Here is a 5387-nt window from a genome sequence, read left to right as displayed (position 1 = left end):
CTGTGGCCACAGCTGCAGAACAGGAGGACTCTCAGGGCAGTCAGGGCCGGCTGCCCTCGGCTGCAGGAAAGACGGGGTCTTAGAGCCGAGAGATTGTGCAGTAGGTGGGCTCACGGAGGCCACCTCCCTGCCGGTCAGTCCTGCTGCGCTGTGGGTGCTGCAGCGAGAGCAGAGTGGACAGCGGCTGCAGAGTGGAAAGAGCACTGGATGGGAGCCTGGCCTTCGCCTGTTCCATAAACATTTATCGAGCACCGTGCTATTACCCCATTCCATCCCACAACAGCTCTGTGGCGTGGACACTGTGCATTTCATTGATTCTAAGATACAGTCTTACAAGCCGGAAGCGCGTGCTGATCGGGGGCGGGGGGTGGGTTATGAGGGCGAGCATTTTTCTTTCTTCGTGGTCTATGCCAACGGCATGGTTTACACCAACGAATAGTTCTGCGCGATACAGAGCTCTGCCGACTTTGCAACTAAGGAAATAATCATGGTAAGCGTGTTAATGGGTAACACCTGTGAAGCGTTGAACAGTGCCAGGTACTAGATTACGAGCTTCGTTATTTTTGTCGCTGGTTCCGTTCTGCAGATGAGAAGACTGAGGCTGAAGAGGTGGCGCAGGGTCACACAGAGCAGGGATTGGAGCCACAAACGGCTGACGCCAGCTCCCTGGGTTCTGGACCGCTTGGGATGTCAGGGAGTCCACCTGCTCTGGCGAGGCCTGTGCTGGGCTCCGGAGAAGAGCCGTGAGCAGGGCAGATGCGGTCCTGGCTCGCTCAGACCTTCGGCAATCTGGCGTGGGTGAGGTAGCCTTGGGGACCCAGATGGCTTTGCGGGTCCCTGGGCGACTGCTGGCGAGGGTGGGGTCAGGAAGGGGGCGTGTCCAGCACTTCCGCCTTCAGTGTCCCTGCTGCTAGCGTTTTTTTGCCCCGTAAGTAATTGTGTGTAAGGCAATTTTGCCCTAAAAGGATGAGAAGATAACTGGTTGACGGTTTGATTTGACAGTTTGTTTTCATTTCTCCGCGGACCCAGTCCCCCCATGTTTATACCACAGAGATCTCAGCCCTCATGATCGTCTGGATTGTGGTGCAGAGTTTGAACTCACACCTGCCAGACAGCTTTGGAACGTCTATCAAGGGACGTGCCACAATATCCCAAGAACAAACAATGGCGCAGAAGGCTTTCACGTTGCAATGCGAACCTCATTCGCAAACACGCATCCTAGTTTTTGGAAACGGATTTTTCTCTTAGGAAGGAAGAAATTTTAGGGAGAATCGAAGGCGTGTGACGCTGCGCAGAACGATGAACCCACAGGCAAAGAGACATGTGCAATACTCCGACCCAAAGGCTCCGAAGACAAGTGTGAAGGTTCATCCACCAAATAAAACCAGCTATTCTCACTGCATTGCTATGGATTTGTACGTATTTTATTTTGTTTTTTATTTTTTTGATTTGCACGTATTTTAAATGTATTCAAATACTTTGCGTTTTGCAATAGTTTTTTTTTTTTTTTTTTTTACTTTGGTATTCACTTTTCATGTGTCATCCTGTCCTTTTTAAGGAACACCCCTCTTATTTTTTTGTGGTGTTACCCGGGATGGCAAAATTGCCTTATGGCCAATTAGTTATGCGGTGAAAATATGGCAAAAATGTGTGCGACAAAGCTGCTTATGGCAAAGCTGTTTAGAGCCAGAAGGTGGGTGGAGTGGGCACAAGGGAATGCTCAGGAATGCTGCTTGGGGGTGCTGAGGGAAGCCCTAGGGGTGCTTTACAAAGGATGTGACCATTGGCCCTCCCGCCTCCTTGCCACCGCCTCCCTCCCTCCCCTCCTTGCCACTGTCTCTTGTACACCCATCACCTTCTCCAGGCAGGGCACAAGGTTGGTGTGTACATGTAAGGTGGCACCAGAAGTCATGGATCCATGTACATCAACTGCCTCTCACCAAGAAGTGACAGAAGCCTCAAAACCCAATAAAGCCAAATCTCTGAGCAGGGGAGCCATGAACAGGTGCATCAAGGGGCTGATGATAGAGCCTCAGGATGTGTGACGGGAAGGCCAATTAGCTTCTGGGGTATCCGGCCCCAGAGAGGAGGCAGGAGTGTGTGGTGGGCAAGAATGCAGACTTCAAGGTCAGATAAATTTTGGTTCTCATCTGGACTCTTCTACTTACTCCCTGGGTGACCCAGGCAAGCTTAGTGATTTCTCTGAGCCTTGGTTTCCTCTTCCATACAATGGGAATAATAATGTTATTAGTTGTCTATTGCTGCATAACAAATACCACTCCCCGCCCCCCCAATTTAGTAGCTGAAAACCATATATATTTATTGTCTTGCAGATTTGGGGGGTCAGGTATCCAGGAATGGCTTAGCTGAGTCCTCTGCTTGGGGTCTGTTACAGTCAATGGGCTGCAGTTTCGCGTCAATGTCAGGGGCTGTAGTTTCATCCGAAGGCTGTGCTGGGGAAGGGCCCACTTCCTAACCCATGCGCAGGATGCTGGCAGCGTTCGATTCCTCCAGGGCTGTCAGACTGAGGGTCTCAGTTCCCCACTGGTGGTTGGCTGCAGGCTGCCCTCGGTTTCTTGCCACGTGGGCCTTTCCAGCTTGCTTCGTCACGAATTGCCAGAGAGAGAGAGGGCAAATGAAGTCACAGTCTTTTATAACCCAGTCCCAGAAGCACAAGGCTGTCACCTTTGCCCTATTCTGTTATTAATCATGAGAAGCAACTCACCAGCCCACACTCAAGGTGAAGGGATTGTTACACAAGGTGTTATTATGTGACTACCAGGAGATGGGGATCATTGGGATCCATCTCAGAATACAATAATATCTATTTTGTGGGAACGTCATAAAGAGTAAATGAGAGTCTGCACGTATGTAATCAGCGTGGCACCTGGCACACAGGATCTGCTCAATACAGTGATTATTATTATTTTGTTGTTGTTGTTCTCAAAGCCGTTCTGGGCTGAGGCTGAGATAGGACAGAGCCCAACAACCCACCCCATCTCCACGCAGTCAAATCCTGTGTATCCCTGGGCTCACCCCAGTGCTCCAGGAAGGTTTCCCCCAGTCAGCTGTGAACTGTACTTCCTTGAATGTCCCCTCCTTGTTTGCAGGGAAGGGAGCACCCACCCCTGGCTGGGCTACAGTCACAAACACCCCACTAGCATCGTCTATCTCATAGACCTTGGCGGTGGTGGGACTACAATGTTTGAGGTTTACAGATTTCTGAGATATAGCAGCGGAAGGGTTATGTATATACACACACATACATATACACACATACACACACACACACACATATTTAATCTGGAAGTTACAAATTGTGAAGTTTGCATTATTACAAAATAAATAGAACTGTGACTTCTGTTTCACAATTTCTGTAGTTCCTTTATGTCCTTTTGGCAGTGCTTGCGTGTTGCTGACAGATACAGGATTTTCTCTCCCTCTGGGAAATCGGAGGGGGGGGGGTCATGTGACACCTTCCCACTCTGAGTGCTCTGCTCGTTAAAGATGAGGGAACCACCACTCAGGTGATTGGTCCAAGATCACAACACGGTGGAACCAGGATTTGGTTCTCTGGTTCTAAGCCCATGCATGGTCTTTATGTTATGTTCGTTCATCCATTTATTCAGGAAGCATTGTTTAGTCTCAGCGATGTGCCAGCCTCTGTGCCAGGTACTAGGAATAGAGTGATGAGTACGTTTTTGTGCCAGGTCTAAAATGCTCTGAATGTTCCCCTTCTCTCCTACTTCCATTGGATTATAGTTTTTCCAAACAGAGCCCCCACTTTCTCAACATCTCTCCTTCTCTGTCAGCCAATGGTTCTATCAGCCATTGGTTTGGGTGGAAATGTAGCAGGAAATGGCTTTAAGGTCCCAAGGGAGAAGGATCTGACCAGATATAGATTTGGATGAAAGGTGGTCAGAGGCCCCGGAGGAAAATGAGGAATGAGGTCTATAGATTAAAGTAGCTGAGTAACTTTTAACAGCAGCCCCTTCTCTCTGCCTGGATAGCCCCAGACCTCTCCCCTCTCCCCTCTCCCCTCTCTTCTCTCCCCTCTCCCCTCTCCCCTCCATGGCCCTTGAGGAGTTAAACCCAAGCCACTGCCTTCCTGCCCAGTGAGCCAGGTGATGGGATTGCAGTTAATGGCAATCTGAACAAGTTTGGTCAGCTTGAAATACATAAGGAGATTGAAACATGAAAATGCCCTCGAAATTTATACAATTGATATATTGTAGCTCAGCCAGCTGTTAACTCCATTGTGTGAAAGATGGCAGAAATAATTTGTAACCAGCATCACATTTGTTTACTGAACCTTTGCAAAGGAGGGCACAGGAGAGTCAGCTGTGTCACCAGGAATATCCCCACCCTCCCAGCCCCCCATCAGGCCCCACCACAGCAGTCCCTCGGCCAGACGCGAATTGCTTCTCAGTGGGACGTTTGTGGGCTAGGCACTGGTCATGTGGTGGTGAACAGAAGGGACAGTCCCGCCCTCCTGAGCTTACTTACTGGCGGGAGAGAGATTGTAACAAAGGAATATACTAGTAATTACAGTCCGGTAGTTAGAAGTGCTCTGGAGAAAAGAAGGGTAATGGGATAGAAAGGGAAGGGAGTTGGTGAAGGGGGAGCTTAGGGGAGCTTCCAGACACTGGGGCCCTAAACAATTCTTGACAAGTGCAAGCCTCACTTACGTCTCTGTTCTATAGCTTCCCCTTCCATTTACTAGCTGTGTATCTTTGGGAAAGTGACTTAAACTCTCTGAGCTTCGGATGCCTCATCTGTAAAGCGGGAATAATAAATATCTGTCACAGGATTATTTGAGACAAAATGTATTAAAGCTCATTGCTCCCTGTAAAGTGTTCTATGTGTGTGAATTGTTAAGATTGCAATTACAGTACAAGGTCATTCATACACTCATTTATTCTTTCCTTCACCAAATATTTATCGTGCGCCTTCTGTGCGCCTTAAGGGGCCCCCCACTCCTGATTTGCTATTCTGGCCCCAGCACAGAAAGACTTTGGCCTGGTTGAGCTTGGGCTGGAATATTTAAACAAGATTTTACCAAAGTCTTGGGAATGACAGCAGGGAAATAAGCATGGCAGAGCTTGTAGGTTGTGTGTAAATGAGCATGTTCGTATGTCTGTGTCTGTGTGTACGTGTGCATATTTGTGTGGTATGGGGGAGGTGTTAGGGGACCATGCTTCATCTCAGGGCACAAGGTGACTTTACCCCATTTGGGGTCTGTAATATTCCTAAACCTCTTACATCCCCTCACCCCACGACAAGGGGACAGCTCAGAGGTCGCCATTCCCATTTGGTGGATGAAACTGAGGCCTCATCAGATCTCCGGCTTGGAGAAACGAGCACCACACAGCCCCGAGTTCCTGCTC

The 5387-nt window shown here is 49.1% G+C and overlaps 1 long non-coding RNA gene across 4 annotated transcripts; it reads left to right on the top strand.

Annotated features, from left to right (window-relative positions):
* Window positions 1-352: 352 nt before the first annotated feature.
* Window positions 353-1396, top strand: LOC122227321. Of its 4 annotated transcripts, none has more exons than XR_006205971.1 (3): window positions 353-490; window positions 587-798; window positions 1003-1396. It is a non-coding gene; the product is annotated as an uncharacterized LOC122227321 (long non-coding RNA). The 4 variants fall into 4 exon arrangements; XR_006205969.1 differs by having other exon boundaries at window positions 587-803; XR_006205972.1 differs by having other exon boundaries at window positions 354-490; window positions 1030-1396.
* The last annotated feature ends 3991 nt before the right edge of the window (window positions 1397-5387 follow it).

The sequence above is a fragment of the Panthera leo genome, chromosome C1 (genome assembly GCF_018350215.1).
Source record: "Panthera leo isolate Ple1 chromosome C1, P.leo_Ple1_pat1.1, whole genome shotgun sequence".
Lineage (NCBI taxonomy): Eukaryota > Metazoa > Chordata > Mammalia > Carnivora > Felidae > Panthera > Panthera leo.
This window is presented reverse-complemented; position numbering and strand designations above follow the sequence as displayed.